This window comes from Halichoerus grypus, chromosome 1 (genome assembly GCF_964656455.1).
Source record: "Halichoerus grypus chromosome 1, mHalGry1.hap1.1, whole genome shotgun sequence".
Lineage (NCBI taxonomy): Eukaryota > Metazoa > Chordata > Mammalia > Carnivora > Phocidae > Halichoerus > Halichoerus grypus.
Window position 1 is genome coordinate 133,079,703 of NC_135712.1, and position 15,947 is coordinate 133,095,649.

Sequence of the window (15,947 nt, forward strand, 5' to 3'; positions counted from 1 at the left end):
TCCCACCCACCAGCAACCACTGATCTTTTTATTGTCTCCATAGTTTTGCCTTTTCCAGAATGTCATATGGTTGGGATCATATAGTATGTAACCTTTCTTTCTTTTTTTTTTTTATTATGTTATGTTAGTCACCATACAGTACATCATTAGTGTTTGATGTAGTGTTCCATGATTCATTGTTTGTGTATAATACCCAGTGCTCCATGCAATACGTGCCCTCCTTAATACCCATCACTGGGCTAACCCATCCTCCTACCCCCTTCCCCTCTAAAGCCCTCATTTTTTTTCTCAGAGTCTATTGTCTCTCATGGTTCGTCTCCCCCTCTGATTCCCCACCTTCATTTTTCCCTTCCTTCTCCTAATGTCCTCCATGCTATTCCTTATGTTCCACAAATAAGTGAAATCATATGATAATTGACTTTCTCTGCTTGACTTATTTCACTTAGCATAATCTCCTCCAGTCCCATCCATGATGCAAAAGTTGGGTATTCATCCTTTCTGATGTCTGAGTAATATTCCATTGTATATATGGATCACATCTTTTTTTTTTTTTAAGATTTTATTTATTTATTTGACAGAGAGAGACATGGCGAGAGAGGGAACACAAGCAGGGGGAGTGGGAGAGGAAGAAGCAGGCTTCCCGCGGAGCAGGGAGCCCGATGCAGGGCTCGATTCCAGGACCCTGGGATCATGACCTGAGCCGAAGGCAGACGCTTAACGACTGAGCCACCCCGGTGACCCCACATCTTCTTTTTTTAAAGATTTTATTTATTTTTTGACAGAGGGAGAGACAGCGAGAGAGGGAACATAAGCAGGGGGAGTGGGAGAGGGGGAAGCAGGCTTCCCGCGGAGCAGGGAACCCGATGCAGGGATCGATCCCAGGACCCTGAGTTCATGACCTGAGCTGAAGGCAGACGCTTAACAACTGAGCCACCCAGGCACCCCTGGACCACATCTTCTTTATCCATTTGTCTGTTAAAGGGCATCTCAGCTCTTCCCACAGTTTGGCTATTGTGGACATTGCTGCTATGAACATTGGGGTGCATATGGCCCTTCTTTTCACTACATCTGTGTCTTTGGGGTAAATACCCAGTAGTGCAATTGCTGGGTCATAGGGTAGCTCTATTTTTAATTTTTTGAGGAACTTCCACACTGTTTTCCAAAGTGGCTGTACCAATTTGCATCCCCACCAACAGTGTAAGAGGGTTCCCCCTTCTCCACAACCTCTCCAACATTTGTTGTTTCTTGTCTTGTCAATCTTTGCCATTCTAACTGGTATAAGGTGGTATCTCAATGTGGTTTTGATTTGAATTTCCCTCATGGCTAATGATGATGAACATTTTTTCCTGTCTGTTAGCCATTTGTATGTCTTCTTTGGAGAAGTGTCTGTTCATATCTTCTGCCCATTTTTTGACTTATTTGTTTTTTGGGTGTTGAGTTTGAGAAGTTCTTTATAGATCTTAGATATCAGCCTTTTGTCTGTAGTGTCATTTGCAAATATCTTCTCCCATTCCATGGGTTGCCTCTTTGTTTTGTTGACTGTTTCCTTTGCTGTGCAGAAGCTTTTTATCTTGATGAAGTCCCAAAATTTCATTTTTACTTTTGTTTTCCTTGCCTTTGGAGACGTGTCTTGAAAGAAGTTGCTGTGGCCGATGTCGGAGAGGTTACTGCCTATGTTCTCCTCTAGGATTTTTATGGATTCCTGTCTCACATTGAGGTCTTTCATCCATTTTGAGTTTATCTTTGTGTATGCTGTAAGAAAATGGTCCCATTGCATTCTTCTACATGTGGCTGTCCAATTTTCCCAGCACCATTTATCGAAGAGACTGTCTTTTTTCCATTGCATATTTTTTTCTGCTTTGTCGAAGATTATTTGACCATAGAGTTGAGGGTCCATTTCTGGGTTCTATTCTGTTCCATTGGTCTATGTGTTTGTTTTTGTGCCAGTACCATGCTGTCTTGGTGATCATAGCTTTGTAATATAGCTTGAAATCAGGCAACGTGATGCCCCCAGCTTTGGTTTTCTTTTTCAACATTTTCATGGCAATTTGGGGTCTTTTCTGATTCCATACAAATTTTAGGATTGTTTGTTCCAGCACTTTGAAAAATGCCATTGGTATTTTGATAGGGATGGCATTGAAGGTATAGACTACTCTGGGCAGCATAGACATTTTAACAATGTTTATTCTTCCTATCTGTGAGCATGGAAGAATTTTTTTGTGTCTTCTTCAATTTCTTTCATGATGTTCTGTAGTTCCTAGAGTATAGATCCTTTACCTCTTTGGTTAGGTTTATTCCAAGGTATCTTATGGTTTTTGGTGCTATTGTAAATGGAATTGATTCTCTAATTTCTCTTACAACAGTTACATTGTTAGTGTATAAGAAAGCAACTGATTTCTGTGCATTGATTTTGTATCCTGCCACATTACTGAATTGCTGTATGAGTTCTAGTAATTTGCGGGTGGAGTTTTTTGGGTTTTCCACATAAAGTATGATGTCATCTGTGAAGAGAGAGAGTTTGACTTCTTTGCCAATTTGAATACCTTTTATTTCTTTTTGTTGTCTGATTGCTGTTGCTAGGACTTCTAGTACTATGTTGAAAAATAGTGGCAAGAGTGGGCATCCTTGTCATGTTTCTGATCTTAAGGGAAAGGCTCTCAGCTTTTCCCCATTGAGAATGATATTCGCTGTGGGTTTTTCATAGATGGATTTTATGAAATTGGGAAGTGTTCCCTCTATCCCTATACTCTGAAGAGTTTTAATCAGGAAAGGATCCTGTATTTTGTCCAATGCTTTTTCTGCATCAACTGAGAGGACCATATGGTTCTTCTCTCTCCTCTTATTAATGTGTTCTATCACATTGATTTGCAAACCCTTGAACCCTAGGGATAAATCCCACTTGGTTGTGGTGGATGATCCTTTTAATGTATTTTGGATTCTATTAGCTAGCATTTTGTTGAGAATTTTGGAATCCATATTCATCAGGGATATCGGTCTGAAATTCTCCTTTTTGATGGGGTCTTTGCCTGGTTTGGGGATCAAGATAATGCTGGCCTCATAGAATGAGTCTAGAAGCTTTCCTTCTGTTTCTACTTTTGTTGTTGTTGTTTTTTTTAAGACTTTATTTATTTATCTGATAGAGACACAGTGAGAGAGGGAATACAAGCAGGGGGAGCGGGAGAGGGAGAAGCGGTCCCAGGACCCTGGGATCATGACCTGAGCCGAAGGCAGACACTCAATGACTGAGCCACCCAGGCGCCCCTGTTTCTATTTTTTGAAACAGCTTCAGGAGAATAGGTATTATTTCTTCTTTGAATGTTTGGTAGAATTCCCCAGGGAATCCATCAGGCCCTGGACTCTTTTTTTGGGAGGGTTTTGATCACTGCTTCAATCTCATTACTGGTTATTGGTCTATTCAGGTTGTCAATTTCTTCCTGTTTCAGTCTTGATAGTTTAGAGGTTTCAAGGAAGTCATCCATTTCTTCCAGGTTGCTTAATTTGTTGGCATATAGTTGTTGATAATAATTTCTAATAATTGTTTCTATTTCCTTGGTGTTAGTCGTGATCTCTCCCCTTTCATTCATAATTTTATTAATTTCGGTCCTTTCTCTTTTCTTTTGGATAAGTCTGGCCAGTGGTTTATCGATCTTATTAATTCTTTCAAAGAACCAGCTTCTAGTTTCATTGATCTGCTCTATTGTATTTCTGGTTTCTAATTCATTGATCTCTGCTCTAATCTTAATTATTTCTCTTCTAATGTGTGGCTTAGGCATCATTTGTTGTTTTTTTCTCCAGTTCTTTAAGGTGTAAAGTTAGTTGGTGAATTCGGGATTTTTCTATTTTTTTGAGTGAGGCTTGGATGGCTATGTATTTCCCCCTTAGGACTGCCTTTGCAGTATCCCATAGGTTTTGGACTAATGTGTTTTCATTCTCATTGGTTTCCATGAATTGTTTAAGTTTTTCTTTGATTTCCTGGTTGACCCAGACATTCTTAAGCAGAGTGTTCCTTAGCTTCCAAGTGTTTGAATTTCTTCCAAAATTTTTCTTGTGATTGAGTTCCAGTTTTAAAGCATTATGGTCTGAGAATATGCAGGGAATAATTTCAGTCTTTTGGTGTCAGTTGAGACCTGACTTGTGACCCAGTATGTGATCTATTCTGGAGAAATTTCCATGTGCACTCGAGAAGAATGAGTATTCTGTTGTTTTAGGGTGGAATGTTCTGTATATATCTATGAGGTCCATCTGGTCCAGTGTGTCATTCAAAGCTCTTGTTCCTTTGTTGATTTTCTGCTTAGATGATCTATCTATTGCTGAGAGTGGAGTATTGAGGTCCCCTACAATTAACATATATATTTTTTAAGATTTTATTTATTTATTTGACAGAGAGAGACACAGTGAGAGAGTGAACACAAGCAGGGGGAGTGGGAGAGGGAGAAGCAGGCTTCCCGCAGAGCAGGGAGTCTGATGCTGGGCTCAATCCCAGGACCCTGGGATCATGACCTGAGCTGAAGGCAGACGCTTAACGACTGAGCCACCCAGGCGCCCCCAATTAACGTATTATTATCAATATGTCTCTTTATTTTGGTTAAAAGTTGGCTTATGTAGTTGGCTGCTCCCATGTTGGGGGCATAGATATTTACAATTGTTAGATCTTCTTGTTGGATAGATGCTTTAAGAATGATACAGTGTCCTTCTGTGTTTCTAACTAGTCTTTAGCTTAAAATCTAATTTGTCTGATATGAGAATTGCTACCCCAGCTTTCTTTTGAGGTCCGTTGGCATGAAAGATGGTTCTCCATCCCTTCACTTTCAGTCTGGATGTATCTTTAGGTTCAAAATGAGTCTCTTGTAGACAGCATATGGATGGGTCCTGTCTTTTTATCCAATCTTCAACCCTGTGTTATTTTATGGGAGCATTTAGGCCATTTACCTTGAGAGTGATTATTGAAAGATAAAAATTTATTGTCATCATGTTGCCTGTGAAGTCCTTGTTTCTATGGATTGTCTCTGTAAATTTCTGTTCTATATCATTCTTGGGGTCTTTCTCCTTTTATAGAATCCCCCTTAATATTTCTTGCAGGGCTGGCTTAGTGGTCACATATTCTTTCAGTTTCTGCCGGTCCTGGAAGCTCTGTATCTCTCCATCCATTCTAAATGACAGCCTTGCTGGATAAAGTATTCTTGGCTTCATGTTCTTCTCATTTAGTACCCTGAATATGTCTTGCAGCCCTTTCTGGCTTGCCAGGTCTCTGTGGGTAGGTCTGACGTTATTCTGATGTTCCTCCCTCTGTATGTAAGGAATCTCTTCCCCCTAATTGCCCTTAAGATGGTTTCCTTGGTTCTAAGATTTGTGAGTTTTACTATTACATGCTGGGGCATTGGTCTGTTCTTGATCTTGGGAGGGGTCCTCTCTGCCTCTAGGACATGAATGCTTGTTTCATTCCCCAGATTAGGGAAGTTCTCAGCTACAATTTACTCAAATATATCTTCTAGTTCTCTCTCTCTCTCCACCCCCTCAGGGATCCCAATAATTCTGACATTGGGACGTTTCATAGCGTCACTTATTTCTCTAATTCTGTTTTCATGGATTTTAAGCTGTGTCTTCCAGGCCTCCTCGTGTTCCTTTTTTTCTATCAATTTGTCTTCTAGATCACTAATTCTTTCTTCTGCTTTGTTTACCCTAGCTGTTAGAGTATCTAGATTAGATTGGATCTCATTGATACCATTTTTAAGTTCTGCCAGATCAGCTCTCATTTCTGCCTTTAGAGACTCTATGTTGCCATTAATTGATTTTTCCATTCTAGCTATTGTCTTCATAACTCTTACCCTGAAGTCTATTTCCTACATCTTGCTTATGTCTATATCCATTTGTAAATCTGTGGCAGAAGTCAGTCTCTGAGTCTTTCCAATTTTGGAGTTCCTCCTCTTAGTTGTTCTGTTGAGGGGTGGTGGAGGCAATGTACAGAGTCCAAATTATTGACCACAACCCAAGCAAGATGCACCTGTTTTATAGGGACCTTATGGTTGTTGGCCTCTTGTTCTTCCAGCCTGTCTTCTGGGGGAGGGGCCTGCTGTGCTGTTACTCAGGCAACCCTGTTTAGGCAGAGTTGCCCTGCCCCCTGTGGGGGGGATGGGCTCAGTGAAAACCAGTTTTGGGGGGCTTTTGTACTCTGGTGGCTTTCCCTGTCTTTTCCAAGAGTCAGAGCAGAAGTGACTGTTTCCAAACCTCTGCCTCAGAACAGAATGATCTCAGTCTATTCTTCAGTGAGCTCTCCATGCCACACTGTCTTCTTTTCTGTATGTCCTGCTAAAACCACAGCATCCTGGGTTGTGTGCCCTTCAGCAGAGCTCCCAGCCCTCACTTCCAGGTCCAGGCATGTCTCTGCCCTTTGTGCTTCTAAAACTGCCAGCTGCCCCCAGTCGCATGCATGGCCCTGCAGCTCCAGGTTTCAGTCCTGGGGGCTGCCCTAAAGTCCTTTCCCCACCGCTACCAGTCTGCGAGTCTATGCCCTGTCCCCAGCTCGGGAGGCTTTTGTGCTCCTTTGTTATTTCACCTTCCTGACTTAAGCGCTTATGGCAGCTCCCTCCCCCTTCTGTTTATCTTCCGATATCTGCTGGCAGAATCACGGCTCCCTGCTTCATACCTCGAAACCAACCACCTGAGATATTCTGTTTGTGGAGATCCAGATATATCTTCTTACATCTCAGGCTGATTTCATGGGTGTTCAGAGTGGTCTGGTAGATATCCAGCTCAATTCAGGGGACCGCTTGAAATAGGGCCCCCTACTCCTCCACCATCTTTGCCCCTAGTATGTAACCTTTCATATTAGTTTCTTTCACTTAGTAATATACATTTAAATTTCCTTCATGTCTTTTCTGGCTTGATCTTTTTAGCACTGAATAATATTCCATTGTCTGGGTGGACCACAGTTTATCCATACATCTACTGAAGGACATCTTAATTGCTTTTACATTTCAGTAATTATGAATAAGCTGCTATAAACATCTGTGTGCAGGTTTTAGTGTTGACATAAATTTTCAGCTCCTTTGGGTAAGTACCAAGGAGTGAGATTGGTGGATCAGATGTTTAGTTTAGTAAGAAACTGCCAAGCTATCGTCCAAAGTAGTAGTTTTGTTTTGCATTCCTACCAGCAATGAATAAGAGTTTTTGTTGCTCCACATCTTCACAAACATTAGGTGTTGTCAGTGTTCCACATTTTGGCCATTGTAATACGTTTGTAGTGGTATTCCATTGTTGCTTTATATTTTTGATTTTGTTTGTTCATTTGTTTTGTGTTTTAGATTCCACATGTAAGTGAAATCATATGGTGCTTGTCTTTCTCTGTCTGACTTACTCAGTTAACATTATACCCTCTATGTCCATCCATGTTGCTGCAAATGGCAAGATCTCATCCTTTTTAATGGCTGAATAATATTCCATTGCATATGTATACCACATCTTCTTTATCAATTCATCTATCAATGGACACTGGGTTGCTTCCATAGTTTGGTTATTGTAAATAATGCTGCAATAAACATAGGGGTGCATATATTTTTTTGAATTAGTGTTTTCATTTTTTTCAGGTAAATACCCAGAAGTGGAATTACTGGATGATATGGGTTTCTATCTTTAATTTTTTTAGGAAACTTTATACTGTTTTCCACAGTGGCTGCACTAGTTACATTCCCACCAAAAGTGCATGAGGGTTCCTTTCTCTCCACATCCTAACCAACACTTGTTATTTCTTGTTTTTTGATAGTAGCCATTCCAACTGATATGAAGTGATATCTCATTGATTTGCATTTCCCTGATGATTAATGATGCTGAGAATATTTTGATGTGTCTGCTGGCCATCTGTATGTCCTCTTTGGAAAACTGTCTATTCAGGTCCTCTGCCTTTTCTTTTTTTTTTTTTTGGTGTTGATTTGTATAAGTTCTTTATATATTTTGGATATTAATCCCTTAACACATATAATTTTCATTCAGTAGGTTGCCTTTTCATTTTGTTGATGGTTTCTTTTGCTGTTCAAATGCTTTTTATTTTGGTGTGATCTCAATAGTTTATTTTTTCTTTTGTTTCCCTTGCCTGAGGAGACCTATCTAGAAAAATGTTGCTAAGGCTGATGTCCATGAGGTTACTACCTATGTTTTCTTTTAGGAGTTTTATTGTTTCAGATATCACATTTAGGTCTTTACTCCATTTCAAATTTATTTTTGTGTGTGATGCAAGAATGTGATATTTCATTCTTTTGCATGTGGCTGTCTGTCCAGCTTTTCCAAACCATTTATTGAAGGGACATCCTCCCCCCCCCATTGTATATTGTTGCCTCCTTTGTCATAGATTAATTGACCATATAAGGATGGGTTTATTTCTGGGCTTCTTATCTAGTTCTGTTGATCTATGTGTTTGTTTTCATGCCAGTACCATGCTGTTTTGAATCCTGTAGCTTTGCAGTGTATCTTGATATATGGGATTGCAATACTCCAATTTTGTTTTTCTTTCTCAATATTGCTTTGGCTATTTGGGGTCTTTTCTGGGTCCATATAAATTTTAGGATTATTTGTTTTAGTTCTATGAAAAATACTATTGGTATTTTGATAGGGATTGCCTTGATTATGTAGATTGCTTTGGGTGGCATGGACATTTTAACAATATTAATTCTTCCAATCTATGAGCATGGTATATCTTTCCATTTGTTTGTGTTGTCTTCAATTTCTTTCATCAGTTTTTATAGTTTTTCAGAGTACAGCTCTTTCAACTTCTTGGTTAAATTAATTCTTAGGTAGTTTAGTCTTTTGATGCAATTACAAATGGGATTGTTTTCTTAATTTCTCTATCCATTACTTTGTTATTAGTATATAGAAAGCAACAGATTCCTGTATCTTAATTTTTTATCGTGAGACTTTACTAAATTCATTTATTATTCCAATAGTTTTTTTGTTGGATTCTTTAGGATTTTCTATATATTGTATAATTTCCTTTGCAAATAGTGACAGTTTTGCTTCTTTCCTACTAATTTGGATGCCTAGGTAGTCCAATTTGTTGGCACATAATTTTTTGTAGAAGTTTCTTATAATTCCTTGTATTTCTGTGGTGTTAGTTGTAACTTCTACTCTTTCATTTCTGATTTTATTTTATTTATCTCTCTCTCTCTTTTTTCTTGTTTAGTTTAGCTAAAGGTTTATCAATTTTGTTTAGCTTTTCAAAGAACCAGCTAATTTCATTGATCTTTTTTTGTCTTTTTTCTTTTTCTTAGTTTCTCTTCCATTTATTTCCACTCTGTTCCTTATTTTTCCCATCCTTCTATTAACTTTGGACTTTCTTTTTCTATTTCCTTTAGATGTACAGTTAGATTGTTTATTTGAGATTTTTCTTGTTTCTTGAGGTAGGCCTGTATTGCTATAAACTTCCCTGTTAGAGCTGCTTTTGCTGCCTCCTAAAGATTTTTTTTTTTTTTTTTTGCTTCCTAAAGATTTTGAACTGTTGTGTCTCTACCTATGTATATAGCAGTTTGTATTAAGTTTATAGTCACTTAAATTTGAACACATTCTAAAGGGACCACATATTTACTCCCCTCTCCATGTTTTACATATATGGTGTAATATTTTACATCTTTTTATTTTGTGTATCCCTTAACTAATTTTTGAAGATACAGTTGATTTTTTTACTTTTATCTTTTAACCTTTGAACTAGCATTGTAAGCAACTGATCTCCTACTTTTACTGTATGTTTGCTTTTACTCATGAAATTTTTTCCTTTCATAATTTTTTTTACTTCTTGTTATGGTCTTCTTTTTCCACTTGAAGATGTCCTTTTTAATATTTCTTGTAAGGCTGCCTTAATGGCATTGAATTCCTTTAATTTTCATATATCTGGGAAACTCTTTATCTCTCTTTCAATTCTGAATGATAATCTTGCCAAATAGAGTATTCTTGGTTATAGGTTTCTTCCTTTCACAACTTTTAATATATCATAGCAGTGCTTTCTGGCCTGCAAAGTTACTGTTGAAGAATCAGCTAATAGCCTTAAGGACTTTCCCTGTTTGCTTTGCTCTTGCTGCTTTTAAGATTCTCACTTTATCTTTAAACTTTGCCAATTAATTGTTATAAATCCTGTGTATCTCCTTGGGTTCATCTTGTCTTGGGCTTTTTGTGCTTACTGGATCTGGACATCTGTTTCCTTCTCCAAGTTAAGGAGGTTTTAGCTATTATTTCTTCATGTAAGTTTTCTGCCTCTTTCTCTCTCTTCTCCTTCTGGGACTTCTATCATGGGACTGTTAGTATGCTTGGTGTTGCTCTAGCAGTCACTTAACTTATCCTCATTTTTTTGTATTCTTTTTTCTTTGCTGTTCAGTTTGGTCTTCCACTGTTTTCTGTCTTCCGGATCACTGATCTGTTGTTCTGCATCCTGTAATTGCTGTTGATTCCCTTTAGTGAACTTTTCATTTCAGTTAGTGTATTCTTCAGCTCTGACTGGTTCTTTTTTATATTTTCTATCTATTTGTGGAATTTCTCACCGAGTTCATCCACTCTTCTCTCAAGCCTGGTTTGTATCTTTATGAACATTACTTTGAACTCTTTATCAGGGGTCTGTTTTGTTGAGGTCTTTTTCTGGGGTTTGTTTTGTTGAGCTCTTTTTCTGGGGTTTGTTTTGTTCTTTCATTTGGAACACATTCCTCTGTCTTTACATTTTGTCTCACTTTCTGTGTTTGTTTCTATGTATTGGGTTGGTTAGCTACATCTCCTACTCTTAAAAGTAGTGGCCTTATGTAGAAGGTGTCCTGGGGTGCCCCATTGCACTATCCCCCCTGGTCACCAGAACAAGGCACTGCAGGTGTGCCCCTGTGTGGACTGTATGTGCCTTTCTGTCCTGATTGGGCTACAACTGCTGCTGGCATTGTGGTTGTTGGGGATGCCCCACAGCCTGGTTCTCAGCAATCACTGGCCACAACTGCTCTGAGTGCACTGGTGGGCCCACCAGTGGCTGCCTGAGAGGCCTAGTTGTACCTACTGCAGACATGCTCGTGGGTGGGGCTGGCTCTCAGTTCAGCTGGCTGCAATGAATTGCCATGACTGCCGTGGCTACACTGGTGGACAAGGCTTTTCTCCAGTGTGGCTGGCTGAGAGGTTGGACTATAACTACTGAGTCTGCATTGGTGGGGGGGGGGGCTAGCTCCCTCCTTCCCCAAGGCAGGAGTTGCTCTGCAGAGGCATTGGTCCTGGCAGGGGCTGACCACTAGGTATGGTGGGGTGGGGGCCACTTGGGAGGGGTGCCTGCCAGGCAGGTGGATCCACAGGAGAATGCTGGGGTGGGGCAAGTAGTGCTAGCAAGGTTGATGGAGAGTTTCAGAATTGGCTCCCACAAGCTAGCTAGGTTGAAGGAGGACAAAGAAAAATGGTATCCACCAGCACTTCTGTTCCCAGAGAAAGTTCCTGCAGATCTCTGACCCTCTGGCATATGTCCTAAAATTAGTCCATAAATCTTTTTAACTGTTACCTAGGTACTTCTCAAACTGCTCCTTCTGAGCTGGGTCTCAGACTGAGTGATATAGTGCTGGCTCTTGGAGAGCACAGATTCAGTTTCCTATAGAGCTCTGGCTCTCCCTGAGTTAAACCCTGCTGATTTTTAAACCTCCAGAAGTTTAGTCCTGCTGATTTTCAAAGCCAGTCATTATGGGGTTTCCAGGGCCAGGAATGCCTGGTGTGAGGATTGATCCCTTCACTGCTCCATGTTTGTGATATCCTTCCTGCATGTGGGTAGCCCTCCTGCGGGTTTGGTTCCCAACCTTGTCTCTTGACCCCTTCTACCCTTTTGATATGGCCTACTCTTTATGATTTCAGCTATCTATGATCTGTTTTGCTAGTCTTTGCGTTTTCAGAGTGAGCTAAAATACATGCAGTTGTTACCTTGGCGTGTCCATGGGAGGTGGTAAACTCAGGATCATCCTACTCTACCATCTTCTAGTCAGAAGCCCTTGTTTCAATTTTTTTGCATTTCATCTCAATCCTATCCACTTGTTTGTATATTAGTAACAATAATGTGGGAATAAAGGCTTTGAATGAGAGATTTGAGTGAATGAGCTGATGATTAAAAGGAGATTAAGATTTTGAATTATTACAGTGAAAAATTAAAAAAAAAGATTCTGAAATGTTAGAGAATGACATTTAAATCCCCATGTTTCAAATAGTTTAATCTAAATTTTACCTTAAGGTAAATAAGAGAAACTAAGTGGCAATTAGAGTACTTTGTTAAAATAATTCTTGGTTTTGGGTGGCAGCTGAGATTAAGAAATGGACTTGAATATTAAAAAAATCCTTGATTAGTGGAATGGAATGTAGGGTTGGTGTCTGTGAGTCAGAATGAAAATCTTTCATGGTGAAAGTTTTTATTCTATTTACTTCTTATATTAAAAGGATGTTTTCTGAACTGTTTTTGGGCTGTAATTTTTATTCAAATGAGTACTTTGTAGCAACTTCAGAATACCTTCTCTATGAGCAAGGCTCTAAAATTTGCTGTGCCAGCTGAAAGTTTTGAAGGGCCTGTAGGAAAATTCTCTTGGGCAGCTCAGGACTCTGGCACAGTGATGGGAATGTGACTGTGTAAATAGCAGGTACAGGATTAGCTAACTCTCCTGGGATGTGCAGAACTAAGCAGCCTGCTTCTGTAAACATAGAAACCAGTTTAAAAAGAACCAAAGGGATATGGATTCTTTTATTGGAGCTAAAATAAGGTCTACTTAAAGTCTCTGCTTTGAGGGATGCAGATTTTTGCTTAAATTTAACTTTAGGCTTACTTTTCCTTCAGCATGCTGACTGTGACCAAATAATTTAGATTTTTCACACGTCCTTTGTTGAGCTATGGAAATGTACAGTTATTGTAAAGAAGAAAGAGGTGTGTTTGTGGGGAAGTGTGTGACTGTGAGTATGGGTATGTGGGTGGGTATGTGGAATATGCAGTGTGGAGGATTTGAAAGGAAAGCATGAAAAAGAAGAGAATAATAGAGGAATTTGAGAATTATGACTTTAATTTATTTAATCTCTTAGAACTTAATATAAATTAAGTTTAGCTAAGGGGATACATTTTTATGGAAAGTTGTGTTCATTTATTTCACAATATTCCATCCTAGTCCTCAGGTTTTTTAATTTCAACTTTTAATCTTCATTTTTCATAAAGATAAACTCTGTGTGCCTTGTTTAATTTTTGTATGCATAAATTAGTCAGATAATATTATGGCGTATGAATGACTCCGCTGCCAAATGCATAGAGCTATGCTTATAGGAAGGAAGCAGTGCTTGTTGGTGGGCTATTTTATATCTATATTTCAAGAGGAGTCCACATTGCATTCTTCTGGACTCTCTAAAACTAAGAACTGCATTTCTACCCTGTTTGCTGGCGAGATAATAAATTACATTTACAAGATTAGGGCTAGTTCCTTTGAAACACTTCTAACATTTTTAGGCCCTAGTTTTTCCATTATCAGAGTATCCACCTTTTACTATACCAGTACTTTTGTGCCAGTGACACATAAATCAAAGCCAAAAAGCAAAAAATAACAACAACAACACAACCATCTGAAAATAAACTCTTGACGTGTATTGGAAAACAAAAGAGACATGTCTTTCATCATGTTTGAGCCTCTGAAACACTTGGTTATCTGTTTTTGGCTATTCAAGTGGCCTACTACACATGTATTAGTTATCTGTTGCTGCATTACAAATTACCCTGAAACCATCCTCTATAAACACTTCTTATATTACACAAAGAGTGGCTTAACTGGGTGGTTCTGACTCAGGGTCTCTCATGAAGTTGCAGTCAAGATGTTGGGTGGACTGAATGCTACTCTGGGGCTATAGGATTTGCTCCCACAGGATGTCAAGTTATTTCTGGCTCTTGGTAGGAGTTCTTGCCGTGAGGACTTCTGCATAGGGCTAATAAAGTACCCCCACAACATGGCAGCTGGCTGCCCTCAGACTGAGTGATCCAAGAAAGAGCAGGGTAGAATTCACAATGTTTATGACCTAACTTTGTAAGTCACACACTGTCACTTTCACAATAGTCTCTGATTACACAGATCAGGCCTATTATACATGGAAGGGTATGAAAACCAGGAGATAGAGGTCACTGGGGGCCATCATGGAGACTGGCTACCACAGCGTGCATTTCCAAAAGTCATGAAGAAAAATGAGACTAGGACTGTGGGTTTGGAATCTTTTAATTGACTTTAACAATTGATATTCTTTATCTTAGGAAGCCCATGGTCCCATTACTTTAAATGTCGAATTTAGAATTTTGCACTCTACCTTGGATTTAAAAAAGAGAAGGGTGTTAGGGATAGGCATGCAACCTTTAGGTCAAATCACTTAACAATCAGAAGGGAACTAACAGTCTGCTACAGATCAGGCACTACATGAATTTTTTTCTCTCATTTATGCTTCACAACAACTCTTGGGGGTGAATGGTGTTAGTCTCATTTGGCAGAGTCAAAAATTATGGTCCAGGGAAATTCAATAATTTGCTCATAGCTATAGAGCTACTAAGTAGTTGAATCCTTATTCAAATCTACTCAAAAATTATGGTCCAGGGAAATTCAATAATTTGCTCATAGCTATAGAGCTACTAAGTAGTTGAATCCTTATTCAAATCTACTCAAAAATTATGGTCCAGGGAAATTCAATAATTTGCTCATAGCTATAGAGCTACTAAGTAGTTGAATCCTTGTTCAAATCTCAAACAAACAAACATGTTTGGTGATAAAATTTATGAATTTCTTATTGCATTATATAGTAGTGGGCAGTCCACTCCAGCTGGCTGGGTACCATTGCTTGCTATGTTCATTGGTGAATACAGGGCACCTTGCAGTCAGATAGTAGGTAACTGATAAATATTTATTGAGTAAGTGAAAATAATTAATGCCTGTATATACTGAAATTACTGCCTGAAAGATACATTTTTATCCTCAGAGTTGACCCTTTAGATGTAGTCAAGATCTCAGACCTGGATGAATTATATCCCAGAACATTTACAAAAAAAATCTCTGCTTTAACTAGTTGAAATAATCTTAATAAACATGGGTAGTAGTGTCTGACATACATTAGGGACTCAAAAATTGTTTCATTACTCACTTTGCAATTATAGAAATTTTGTCCAAATCACTGCATGATCAGGAAAACATGTACACTTTCCAAAAAAAAAGTTATAAAGGGGAACATCTTATTTTTTCAAAAAACACCAGAGATTCTGAAGATAGCTATTTTTGCCTTCAATTTCCTTTTTTTAAAACACTTTTTTAAAGATTTTATTATTTATTTGACAGAGAGAGACACAGTGAGAGAGGGAACACAAGCAGGGGGAGCAGCAGAGGGAGAGAGAGAAGCAGGCTCCCCGCTGAGCAGGGAGCCTGATGTGGGGCTCAATCCCAGGACCCTGGGATCATGACCTGAGCCGAAGGCAGACGCTTAACTGACTGAGCCACCCAGGCGCCCCTTGCCTTCAGTTTTTGATAAAACTTTAAAGTAGTTTGACAAAGGAGTGCTTTAGGTGCTTTTGGAATACAGTGATCATTGGGAGCTAGCCTTGGTGTAGGCAAGCCAACTTGGTCCTAGGCTGCCTGTTTTTTCACCCCAACTTTTTAATATTTGTCTTCCCCATCCTTGCCTCTTCCCATAGTCTAACAATTTGATTTATGGTGGGGATTTAGGACCGTGTGTTATCAACTCAACCTTCAGAGTGGCATGAGACTAAAGGTCAGCCATATGGGCAGCCAATCATGTCTATGTGACAAAGCCCCAATAAAAATTCTGGACATCAAGGCTCAGGTGAGTTTCTCTCATTGGCAATATCGCATTGTGTATTGGGTACTCATGATTGCCAAGAGACTTTAGTGCAGCCAATTTGTAATAAACTGTAATAAACTGTCATCTGAGTATAACAGCTTTCAATGAGTTAG

At 39.1% G+C, this 15,947-nt stretch overlaps 1 long non-coding RNA gene across 1 annotated transcript in view; it reads left to right on the top strand.

Annotated features, from left to right (window-relative positions):
- The window catches only part of LOC118542128 (uncharacterized), a 199,677-nt gene that overhangs the window by 116,572 nt on the left and 67,158 nt on the right, over positions 1-15,947 (top strand). The gene's annotated exons all lie outside the window — the stretch shown is intronic.